This window comes from Wyeomyia smithii, chromosome 1, assembly GCF_029784165.1.
Source record: "Wyeomyia smithii strain HCP4-BCI-WySm-NY-G18 chromosome 1, ASM2978416v1, whole genome shotgun sequence".
Lineage (NCBI taxonomy): Eukaryota > Metazoa > Arthropoda > Insecta > Diptera > Culicidae > Wyeomyia > Wyeomyia smithii.
The window spans coordinates 20,928,137-20,941,692 of NC_073694.1; the positions used below are offsets into that span (position 1 = coordinate 20,928,137).

Below are 13,556 nucleotides of genomic sequence, written 5' to 3' on the forward strand. Positions count from 1 at the left end.
GCAATAAAATCGAAACAATCCTACGTGGCGTGTTGTACGTCGGTCCCAAAATGTTGGCCATGTTACCCACAGCGCTGCAAGTCAATTCCAGGCCATACGTCAGCTTGGAGTCAAGGATGGCCTTGGCTACTTTGAACCTTACCCTCCTGTTCCCGTTGATTCGTTTTCCAGAAATTGCTTTGAGTAAATTCAATCTGGTGCGGCAGCTTTGTTTTGTTGAAATAAAATGCGGTGTGAAACATAACTTGCTGTCCAGTACTACTCCCAACACTCGCATTGTTCTGCGGAGCTTTATTATTCTGTTGTATAGCGTAATCGGTTTCGAAGTTCCCTTGTGGTTGCCGCTGCAGTAATGCATGTATTCGCTTTCTTCCGGAGCCAGTCGAAAACTGGATCTTGAAGCCCATTTTTCGACCGCACGTACTGCCGTTTGAGCTTTCCTGCGCAGTGCAGGCAAAGTCTTTCCTAAACATATTAGAAGCACATCGTCTGCATAGGTAAGAACGTATATGTTTTTGGGTAGCTGAAGAATAACTGTATTCATGATGATGAGAAACAACTTTACAGCCAATACTGAGCCCTGAGGGACTCCGGTCTCTTCGCGCTTAACTGCAGATCTTGTATTACCGACAAGGACTTGGAAAGTCCTTCCGGTGAGGAAATTGTTGATAAAGTGCAAAATATTGCCTGAAAGCCCCCAGTTTATCAGCTGCTGGACGGCAATAGGTGTGTAGGCGCGATTATGAGCCTTTTGGTTATCAACTGAGACGATTTCAGCATGCGAATTGGTGTCCTTAGCTTTTTTCAGAATTTCGCCTAGTGCAGCGAAATACGTGCCAGTTCCATGCCCAGCTCGAAAAGCGTGTTGCCTGCTGTCTTGCAAGCTGTTGTGTCGAAGGAAGTGGTGGAGGCGTCGGTTGACCATCCGTTCCATTGTCTTCGATACACAACTCATTAAGGATATTGGTCTATAGCCTGCAGCTTCGGAGCTTCGGAGTTTTTGGAATTGCCTCATTGGCTGCCTCGATAATCAAATTCGTGAGCTCATCGATGTTAGTTGGTGTTGAGTCCCGGAGCTTTGTCGAAACAGTTCAGTTGTACAAGGGCTAATCTGCGTCGTCGTAGAGCCAGCGGGGTCTTCTCAATGTACTAACCGGCTTGTCGTTGGTTGAGATGAGTATCGGGTTATGGTCACTGTCCATAGGATCATCATATTTTTTCCAACCTAGTCGATGGACGACACTGCTGCTTGCCAGAGACAGATCGATGGCGGTTCTCGTGGTGCCTCGTATGAATGTTTGGGATCCATCGTTAAGGACGGTAAGATTGGCATTTTCTATGGTATCAGCAATAATCGATCCTCTGTTGTTGGCCTTAACACAGCCCCAGCTGGGGTGGTGACTATTGAAATCACCCAGAACTAGCCTGGGTTTCGGTATCTGTTGGAGTGCCTCCCTCATCTTTCTTTGCAGACCTGGAATTTTCTGACATGGTAGATAGATACTTACTACTGACAGTGGAAAGGGACACAGGGTCCTCACTGCTACTACTGGGAGATCACTGTTTATGTGTAATATATCATACGAGGTACCTTTTTGGATTCCCATTGCTACAGAGTGATAGATGTTCGTGAGACGTTTGGTAATCCAGTCAAATTGTCCTCCAAGGGTACGGTTCATCGCACTTGGGTCGGCTCTGTGAATTTCCTGTAGAGCGATGACTTGAGGTTGGTGTTGTTGGGCAAGGATTTCTAGATCTGGTAGATTGTTGAAGAAACCATTGATATTCCACTGCAGGGCAAGTATGCTATGTTCAATGGGTGCGGCGTTGGATGAATTCATTTCGTCAAACTCTCCGATGTTGTGATGGTCATTTGTTTGTGTTTCGCAGACTCCAAGGGTTTCGGTTTTTAACTGTGCGGATGTACTAATCCGCGGGGAGGTATCGTCAGGACTGTCCTTGACCTCGACCGTCGGTGCTGCCATTTGGCGTTCACTCCGGTTCGTTCGTGTGGAAGTCAGATAGATGCTATTGTATATGTCAGTAGTTCCATAATCTATAGCCTCATTGTTGTTGCGGGTAGTTGTGGATTTTTGTGTTGGTGGGAAAGTGCTAAAGATGATTTGTGACGTTGGATACGTTAAGGGTAGGGTACGAGGCTTTTACTTTTTAGCAAATTTCTACTGCTCCGATATCCATCTCCTCTTCAACGATTCCGCTAAGAGCCTCCTCTCCGGATTCCATAGAGCTGTCGCTGTATATTATCTCGGCGTGAGTCTTAGGGATCTTGCTCTTGAGGTGCTTGCTGTTACTTCCTGTAGGAGAGGGGTTCCGTTTGGGAGTGGACTGGTTGTTCGACTGTTCCTGTACTTTTTTTTGGTCTGCGGTACCAAGTTTTTTGTTTTTACGTTGTTCATTCAGTTTGGTTAGAAGTTGTGTGGCTTGTCCAGGTGTTGTGTTTCCCTTGGTAATTGCTTCGTCGTGCTGTGATTTTAGCATGTTTACGAGTTTCTTCTTTATCCTTTCGTCTCTATCGTTCAATTTTTCCTTCAGCTCCTTAATTTTCAGCGTTAGTTCAGTCAAAGCGGTTTCATTGCTGGCGTTAACTACGGTGGCATATTTCCTTGTGTTGTTATGACTGTCGAAAAGTCGACTGGCGGCCGGATAACTCAACCCGTGATCGACTCGTAGTCTTTGGATCTCCTTTTCCTTTTGGAAGGTTGGGCAACTCCTGCTGTAGAGTCCGTGTTCGTGACTGTTGCATCTGCGACAGAAGGATGCGTTCGGGCACGCCACATTTTCCTCTTGGGAGTGATCACCAGCACAGTTACCACAAATCGTTGTAGCTTGACATCTTACGCGAGTGTGTCCGAAATTCCAGCATTTGTAGCAGAGCATTGGGGACGGGTAGTATGGCCTCGTGTTTACCCGGATATATCCAAAATCAATGTAGGTAGGTGGAGTGGCGCCCATAGTTGCCAAAATCATTGATGGAGTATTAACTATCCGACTATCATCTCTTCTGGTGAAGCGTCGGATTCCGATGACTCCCTGGTTGGCCAAAGATGAGAGCAACTCCTGATCGGGTATATCTATAACGTCGAAACAAGAGACAACGCACTTGCTGCAATTCAGCGTGGGGTGGTGGATGATGCGAATGCTGGTTTTGTCAACTAGTTCGGTCAGTGACAGCAGTTTCCTTACGTGATTTGGGTTCCGCACTTTCAATGTGTAGAACTCACCTCGACTCTCTGGAAAGGCACAGGTAATTTTGTCCCCCGTACATAACTCGATGGATGTACGGATGGTAAAGGGATTGCGATGAAGTTTCCCGTCGATCGCTTCCATTCGCAGCAGTGTCAATTCACCGTAGTCGCAGTTGGGGTCCATCCATGTGGGCAACGTTCTTCTGGTTGGGGTTCCATTGACTGTTCCATCACTGGCAAAGCCGCTTCCACCTGTGCTAGGGTCACCCACGATGGAAGACGGTACTAGGCCGGTCCGGAGTGAGCTCAAAGGACCGCCTTCTGGCTTCGAACCAGACGAATTGGAGCGAGTGTTTCAAGGTACAATTTAGTCACACGTGGTACAACCGGGAACAAAGCGATAGTCGTATAATGGCACAAAAAACAAAAGCCTATCGAAGGCGCTAACAAAGCAACGAGAATAACCACTCAAACAATAGCCCGAGAACAAAAGCGCGTTACGAAACGGAGTGAAGTAAAAACCACAACCGTCAGCGCGAGCGATCAAACCGAACTGATATCAAACTCGTGGATAGCATCACATCAACTGTAAACTACAGCCTGGTGAAATATTTGCTTCAAGTTTTAGGTAAATTATCTCTGATATTATTCACGTTTAATTTTTGACCATTTCGAAGATCATCACAAAATTAAATTAGTGTCCCACGTTTGAGCTCTAACTGTCCAGTCATTTTTCCTTAGTGAGATATAAGAAAGAGAGAGAAACAAACACGTTCGGGTTTTCTATTACCTTAAGATAATGTCGTTCCTAGATAAGTTGCTTGCATCGCTGGTTCTTTAGGGGTTATGTATGGAGTAGAGATACTCATAGAGAGAGATACGCGATGAAAAAATCGTCAATTTGCCAAGCGCAATGTTAACTAATTTTTTCTTTCGACTCGTGTAATCGGTGGTGACGATAAAAGTCCAGGGGAATAATAAAGTTTAATTTAATACACTTTCACCACAATTGGTCATTATTTTGTTAACCATATAAAAGGTTCGTGAACCTCCGATTATGAATCACTGTGATAATGCAGTTTTAGATCATTCCGAATTCATCGGTTAGCAATAGCTCATGAAAAACGTGTGAAAATAGATATAACCTTTATCATACCTGATTGCAATACCTCTCAATGTGTTTTTTCTTGTTCATTTAGCTCAGGTTTTGGCAGTTCGTTTGGCTCACAAAATTTTTCTCCGCTTATCTCTCCCTCTGAGTATTGCTAGTTTAGAGCTGATCTGTTGGTCAAGTAACGCCAAACTTTGTTACACTGAATGGAATCGTCGAGCCCTCATTAGATAAATCATTATTTAAAATCATAGCGTGGGGCTCAGCGTAGTTTGTCGCATCTCCGCCAATCACGCTGGAAGCCTGGGCTCGAATCCCAACGCCGACATAGGTGTCGATGTTTGTGGGGTGGCGTGATCCACTCCGTTTCCAGTCAACTCGTACACCAGCAGATCGTGCATCTTCTTCTACCGCGCACATCAACCGTGTGCGAGGCCTACCACGAAGTCGACGGCCTTTTTCTGGTTCTCTACTGAAGATAGTTTTGCTTCCTTCTTAAAAGGCCTTAAGGCCTCCTCCAAGGCCCCACGGTCGATACCAGTGATATCAATGTCGTCCGCAAAACCAAGGAGCATGTAAGATTTTGTGATGATCGTACCGTTTCTTTGCACGTTTGCTCTTCGTACTGCACCTTCAGGGGCGATGTTGAACAGTAGGTTAGAGAGCGCATCCCCCTGCTTCAGTCCATCCAACATTACGAACGCAACTGATGTCTCGCCAGTTATCCGCACGCATGATTTCGATCCCTCCAGCATCATACGACTCAGCTTAATTAGTTTCGCCGAGAAACCGTGCTCCAGCATGTTCTGCCACAGCCAGGGATCGGGTGCTACTCATTTTTTTGCGTGCAAAGCACACGCCGTTGGGAGACTGCACATAAATTTCTAAAGAGACAAGTAAGTGCAAGTAGCATGTCACAACAAACTTTATCCGTCTCTTTCCGGAGATGTCCCTTACTCAGGGATCGGGTGCTACTCATTTTTTTACGAGTAGAATGCACATCAATTTCCAAAGAGACGAGTAAAAGCAGATCGGATCCCTTTCGTGTCATTCAGGAGACCTCACAGAATTTACCCCAGTATAGTGCAGAAAGACGTACCGTGACTGCGGGTAATTCTGCGCTGCACATTTTCCCGCGCACTCAGCTTATAAAACTTGCTAAACTTTGCTACAGTAAATTTTACTAAAACATACCTAATCTCTGTACTATTATAGCAGACTATGCTATGCACATGTTAAAGCACACAAATCAACTGTGTTTTAGTAAAATTTACTGTTAAAAAATAGTTTTTTAATATGAGTGCGTGGAAAACGTGCTGCGCAGAATTACCCGCAGTCACGGTAGTTTCTACCTCAGAAAATTTCTTGGGCTTTGTGTGCCTCCTTGTTGAGAGAGTTTTTGATCACAGCCAGTGATGCCACATATTCAGATTAATCTGTAGTTATACAGATTTTATTCTTCGACATTTTCACGCATAACGATTATCTGTGTTGTATGAGGATGTGGATCACACCTTTTCAATACATGAAAAATGAACCGTACAACGCATATTATTGTTCTGAAAGGTATGCTTCTATGTTGAACAATAGATTGAAGAAAATTGATCTTACAACACTAAATGAAGGCACAGCTTAATGCTTTTAAAGTTAAATAGCACCTAAACATAAAGAGGCGTCAAAGAACATCTTGTACAGTAGACTTTAAAATTTAATTTAGTTAACAACAAAACCCATGTTTATCAAATATTTAAGAGAGGAAATTGTTCCTTTTCTAGGTGCTTCTTATTCTCTATAATTCGACGTTTTAAAGATATCATTGATTACGGACTTTCTCGACTTTCCAACGAAACCAACAAAAATAAGCTAGCTTTACATTTCTTGTACAGTAGTTTTTTTTTATTCTCGCTCATTTTCCGTCGGTCTATTTCCGCCACTGTTGTGGCCAATTACCGACGCCCAGGGAGGCGACTCCACACCCAGGTCCCTAACTCACGACCCGTTTATTAACGGACCGGCGCCAACGGCTTTACTTCCTCATGCGATGGAAGGCGTGATCCCAGAGATTTTTCGCCTCAGAAAATCTCCCGGTGTCGGCTAGGATTGAATCTAGACCGCTTGGGTTGGTTGTGAGTGGATCACGCCACCTCACAACCATCGACACCTATGTCGGCGGTGGGATTCGAACCCAGGCGTCGAGCGTGGTTGGCGGAGACGTTACCAACCACACTAGGCCCCCGCTCTTGTGCAGTAGTTAAATGTATTTAAAAATGTGAGTGGCAACCCTGATTATGCCTGTGCTGTGTGAAAATTTTGCCCGTTTGCGGCTTCCTGCTGACTCGTAGGGGGAATAGGGGCATAATGGGCTCCTAATTCGGTTGCTGATTTAAGCATGGAAAACGACAAAAATTTAAGGGCTGTCTTCAGTGCAAAACTTGAATTGACTATTTATAATTGAAGGTACACTATTCACAAATTGAAAAGTTTATCGTATAATGGTGAAAAACACAAATTAGATTCATGCTTATAAAACTAGCAATCAGTCGATGTGTGGGGCACAATGAGCTTCCCACTGGGGCATAATGAGCACTCTTATAGAATATATCTGTGTAGAAGTACAACTAATGGGCCAACGTTTGTCGCGAGATGCCATGATACTTGGCGGCTTGTTTCGTAAATGTCCCGTCGCGCCTTATGGTGGCCACCCGAAAAAAAATAACATTGATAAAACCTTTAAAGTTGCTGTAATTGTACATAGTTATACCATAATTTAACTATGTTTTCCATCGTAAATACATCAATTTCACATTACACTGGGGTCGTTTTTTACGCGGTTGATTGAACCGCTTTTTAGGGGTGAGATTAGATGTACTTACACTGAACTTATTTGCTACCGTGTACAAATAGTCTTACAAATCACGTAAAAATAATCCGTGTTATTGTAAAAAAATCGCTTTTAATAAAACGCATAAAAACAAACCGCGTAAAAAAAGACCCTAGTGTAAATATCATAGTCCAGAACAATAAAAAACCTCGTTTTTGCCATTTTTACCATGAAAAGGGGGGGTCGTTATGTATCTTAACAGCATTTGTTCAGGTATTTTTCCCATACATTTAGAAGTCACTGACAATGTTTTTCATGATAAAGCTATTGTTGGGGGTAGATTCAACAACAAAAAACCTTGTTGAAACATGGTAATGACAACAATCGTTTGCAAGCTTACAGTAAAAATACCGTGTTTTTTACGGTTACAATAAAAAAACATTGTCCGTTTACTGTTCTCACCGCAAAATACATCGTAAATTTTTTTTCGGGCAATTCTGCCTGCAGTCCCTTTTTCTGACCGATTCGGCTTCAAAGATTTTCTAATATATGTTCGCACCATCACTGTAAACAAACACTGACTATGGAAACAGAACAAGTCTCACAAGTCTACTGAGATGAATTTCAGGTAAATTTATGTGACAACACACCTTGTCTTATTTCACCCCAACTATAGGTGACCATTTCGCTCCTATCGAATTAGTTAAAGTTAATATGAGATTTTAACACTAATTATCGCTTAAAATCAAAACGTCAATGAGGGTGAAATCTGGGGTACGACCCATACGTCATATTGATGTGTCTACATACCTGAGCCACGACCGTATAAGCTTATTTTGTAGTGCGCAATAATAATAATTTTTCCAACATCCGGGAACCAAGTTGATTTTTTCAGTATATTTCCATGTTTTAAACAGACAAATCTCTTTTGTTCTACATCAAGATATACTGTAGTAACTACGGAACAGTTCCACGTACAGTCAGGTTTTTTTTACGCGGGGGATACGTACCTCGTAAAAAAAACCGCGTTAATTCGAAAATCCGCGTAAAAAAAACCGCGTTAATTCAAAAATCCGCGTAAAAAACCACGTTTTTTTAAAAATCCGCGTAAAGTAGTCCAGCAAGAAGGGCTTTAGAAAAAACCCGAGACACTCTAGAACCAGTATTTAATACAGTATTTAATTGTCCTCTTTAAAGGTCATTCCTGATCTTTCGGTGAGCGGAGAGTATTTTTGGACTATGTCTTTTACTAGATAAACACTTAAACATTTCTGGTTCCAAACCCACGTTAATTCGGAAATTCGTGAAAATTTTTTTGAATTAGCGCGGTATCGCGTAAAAAAACCGCGTTAATTCAAAAATCCGCGTAAAAAAACCGTGTTAATTCAAAAATCCGCGTAAAAAAAACCGCGTTAATTCAAAAATCCGCGTAAAAAAACCTCGTAAAAAACCGCGTAAAAAACCTGACTGTACCACATTGTATTAAAAAATGCGTAGTTTCGCATATAAAAGGGGTGCCCATTACACCCCGTGTGCTTATTATGCCCCTCATCCCCCTACACAGATTTTATTGCAACATTCGTAGCAAGTTTTGAACGCTTTCATTGCACAAAATTGCACAGAGACATCCCCGGAAAGAGACGGATAAAGAGTGCTGTGACATGCGAACTGCACTTACTTGTCTCTTTGGAAACGAAATGTACAGTGCAATCCGAACTGCTCTTACTCGTCTCTTTAGAAATTATTGTGCAGTCTCCCAACGGCGTGTGCTTTGCACGCAGCGTTGCCAGGTCATTTTTTTAAAAATCTGGAAAAGGCAAAAAAAAAAAAATCTGGAAAAAAATCTGGAAGTCATTTCGTGGGGTGAAAGATAAATTTTTCGGATAAAAGTCTTGGGGTACGTAAAATTTGAGGTGACAAAATTGCAAAATTTCGCGCCAAATTTGAAGTGATGACCTTTTTGCGGAACAGAGAAAATAAAATCTGGATAAAAACTGGATCATTCATAAGAAATATGGATAATTGGACATCAAATCTGTCTACCTGAATATATGTTCAAAAATCTGGATAATCCAGCTAAATCTGGATACCTGGCAACGCTGTTTGCACGCAAAAAAATGAGTAGCTCCCGATCTCTGACTCTCAAGTATAAAATCTCGCTCTCCTTCGTCTCTTACTCCTTCCAAATATTGGAGACGTGCACAAAAATCTGCGAGACGCACGAAGATTTTTTGCACAGCTCTGAGTAGTTAGACGATCCCTGGCCACAGCTCGTTTCTTTTCACTGAGTCGTATGCCGCCTTGAAATCCACAAACAGACGGTGCGTCTGCAGGTTATACTCCCGGAACAAATCGAGGATCTGCCGCAGGGTGACGATTTGATCCGTCGTGGAACGACCCTGTCGAAAACCAGCCTGGATTCCGTTAACGTCTCAACCTGGAGAACAGGATACTGGAGAGCATTTCGTATGCGGAGTTGAGGAACGTAATGCCTCGATAGTTACTACAATCCAGTCGGTGGCCCTGAGGCCTTCCAACCAGTCGCTCGGCATTTGTTCATCCACCCAGATCCTAAGTATGGTCTGATTAGCCATTAGGCTGTCTTCCACGCGTCGTACCTTCTACCTCTCTCGCAGTCGTTTCGATGGCGCCGTGGATACTGCTCCACAGCCCATTTACGTCTTCCACTTCTTCCTCCTGCTGTTCTGCGATCCGTTGATCCAGCTCTCTGGCGTATTCTGCTGCCACGCCATCAGCTTTCAACCGCTGAATGTTGAAACGCGTCATCCTCTCTGTGCGAGATTTCAGCATGTTCGACAACCGTGCGCGGATCTTACAAACGACGAGATAATGGTCAGAGTCAATGTTTGGTCCCCTAAAAGACCTAACATCTGTAGCATCCGAAAAGTGCCGACCGTCAATCATTACGCGATTGATCTGGGAGCAGGCTTCTCCATTTGGATGATTCCAGGTGTGTTTCCGAATATTCAAAGTGGAAAATAGGAGCCACATAAGGCCATTCCTCTGGCCGCGGCAAAGTTTATCAGCCTCAGGCCGTTTATATTGGTTGACGAGTGGAGGCTGTGCCTTCCAATGACCGGACGGAAGAAATCCTACCTTCCAGCCTGTGCGTTTGCATCTCCGATGACGACTTTTACGTCATGTTTTATGCACTCGTCATAGATTCGTTCTAGCATAGAACTCATCTTTGACGTCATCAGATTTGTCGTTTGTCGGCGCATAGGTGTTGCTCAAACTGTAGTTGAAAAATTTTCCCCTAAATCCTCAACACGCATATACGGTCATCTACGGGCCTCCACCGGATGACTCTTGTTTTCTGGTTTCCCAGCACTACGAAACCGACGCCCCGTTCCGCTGCTTTGCCGCCACTGTAGTAGATGTGGTACTTGAAAGAAGTGTGTGCAATAGGAATCCCTTTCTCCGGAATTTGGCCACCGAACCGCCTGAATCGCTGCGATTTCGACTTCCTGCCGCTGTAGTTCTCGAGCAAGCAAGCCAAAAAAAAATGTGGAAAAACAAAAAACCCTTCAAAAAACAGAAAACCCCAAAGAAATTGATCTCAAAACAGTGAAAAAAACGCTTTCAAAGGCCATAAAAAGTAGAAAAAATTGGTTTCGACTTGGACAAAAAGGTTCCCTAAGCTCAGAAATGGCTTAGAACGACATAACAGGCCAAAAATATGAGCTCAAATTTAGCTTAGAATAGTGAAGAAATGGACCAGAATTTAGGTTTTAACATTTCTTCATTGATTAAGTAAAAACTACGAAAAACTTACACACTGTCAGAAGAAAAGAGCGCAAATTGCTGAAAGCGAACAGTCAAATCGATGCAGAGTATCTTTCGAGGGTTAGACAAAAAGATTGCGGTTATTTATAAGACATTCTGGCATTCCTGATTCCGAGTCGCCACAGAAAGATATGAGAAAGAGAGAGGACCACCATTCAACTTGTATAAACACGGTTTGGTTTTCTATTATCTCATTTCGATCGATGAGTAAAGCTGACGCCATGAGAAACCAGATTTTTAGGTTTAATATTAAGTTTCCAGTGTTTTGTTTTCGACATCATAAGATTAAAAAATATGTCAAATTGAATGGCGCTTTTGAACTTCCTGAAGGGCCAAATTAGGAATGATTTCCAATTGGGTACTAAAGCCATACCAGTTTTTGTGTATCATTCGAAAAAGATGCGTTTCTGAGCAGTGTTCGGCATTATTTCCGGTGCCAAACAATTTCATGTTATTTGATTATTAATACGCCGGCTTGACCGTGAATACAGGAGGATTTTAACAAGAATTTATGTTCGCCACAACTGAAAACTTACCGACCATATCAGATAAATTTCCCGACAGGAGCATAGACGATGAGGCATGAGGACCAAATTGGACTGGACAGTTTCTACGGCTCTACCGCTAACGCTGGCTTGGAAAATTTCTTGGGGAGAAAACTCATCGCTTGATTTGGGCTAAGCAGAGAATTTTGCGGACGAGAAAGTTTTTCTCCTACCTACGAACAAATATTTGGAGAACAACGAGACACGCAGTGTTCTGCAGAAATTCAATAAACACAGTTTAATAATTCAAAACAAAGGTCAGAAAAGTTTTTTAACGATTACAAAAACCAAAACAAACAAAAATACAATCTAAAAATATGCATGGATTGGCCAAAAACGGATATTTAAGGCCGGCCATAACCACAAAAATAAAGACTCCAAATTGAGTCAGGAACGGACCAAATATTGAACAGCAAAAATAAACAACGTATCTAAAGATTGAAGAATTGTGCCGTGTCAAATAAACCAAACTTAAACCAAAGATTAAAGAAATGATTTCAAAAAAAAGATCAGAGTTGTGCAGGAAGTCTTTTTGAAGTTAACAAAGGCTCAAAATGAAAAAGAAACGTTTTATATTTTTATATTTTTGGAAAGATTTCTATTTTCACAAAGCATTATTAGTTCTTCACAATTCATTATCACACGTTTTTACACAATAAATGGTCCTTGAGCTATAATACTTTTAGAAAAGTGCATGCTAAAATGCATACGCCTTTGTAGAAAATTATTAAAGGTAATTTTCTTTTTACCCCCCTACTTTAAAATAAAATGATTACACCCAATATGTTTGCTGGTTGTGAAAAAAAAAAATGTTTGCTGAATTTTTATTCAACTTTTGCTGTAGGTACCTTTACTTAATTTTAAAATATTGGCTGCCGCCTAACAGGAAAAAACTTAAATAGAGCTGTACTGCCGGTACCCGCATAACTGTCCCATACTGATTTTGGTCACTTTTGAGTTAATATCGGGAATCGACTTAATTGTTATCATATTTTCTGGAAAAAAATTAAAATTGATACTTTTGTATGGAAAAACAAGGAAAAAATACCAGGTTGTTTTTGTCCCATATTGAAAGTACCCGCATTACAGTCCCACTGCAGAGTGGTACAAACTGCAAACATATAATTTTGCTCCAGATTAGTGTATATCGGATTATTTTAGGCATACAGAAGTATGTCATTGAATTAACTAGACTAATGTTGTTTTTCTGTAGTACAATCTACGTTGCCAATGATACCGCCGGTTGCTGGTTGAATGCATATGTGATGGGACAAAATATGCGAGTACTTTTGAAATTTACCCGCATATTTTGTCCCATTTTGTCTTTTTCTCAAGTTATATAACGTAAACCAATTCCATCCATGGTTTTTTGTTCTCATCGATAAACTTATGGTGCCAAGAAACTGGTATAGTCATTGGTTCTGGATGTAATTGCTGGAAATCCGAAAATTCACGGATAACATAAAATCGCCGTTTTCTCAACATGTTGTTTTTCATTATGGGACAGTTATCCAGGTACCGGCAGTGTATCAGTGCAAACAATTTTACTAGTAATCTATATGCAATCATACCTGTTATTTGACACTTAACTGGGGAAAAGCGACCCAGCTGTTACTCATTTGAAACTTCGATTTTCAAGATGATTGCTATACCTTTCGAGCAGAAAGACATTCGAAAAAAGAGGGTGTGAGTCGAATGTCTTGTTATTTTTCTTTCCTCCCCACTACGCACACACACTCCCTAAGCTTCGGTCCGGTTTGTGGCCTAGATAAACCCCGATACTGCCACTGGATTATATCCTGTTTCATAATGTCACGCTTCCGAACGCAACAGTTTTTCCACAGTTGCCTCGTGCAGGCAGATAACGAGAGCCGAAGCAGTTTTTATGTCTCCCGGCCACAACAGGCCACAGATGGGGTGGGGCCATAGCAAGGAGTGCATAATCCATAAACCTGTCAGTCAGTCAGTGGGATTTCCGTAATTGATGCAATTCTACACTGCTGGGCGCCCACCAGCAGCGCAGTTCGTTACCGCGTTATCTTAGATCTGCTAACAATATCGAATTT

The 13,556-nt window shown here is 42.1% G+C and overlaps 1 protein-coding gene across 1 annotated transcript in view; it reads left to right on the forward strand.

The window, feature by feature from the left end:
• Nucleotides 1–13,556, forward strand: part of LOC129726801 (synaptotagmin-16) — a 70,385-nt gene that overhangs the window by 36,908 nt on the left and 19,921 nt on the right. The gene's annotated exons all lie outside the window — the stretch shown is intronic.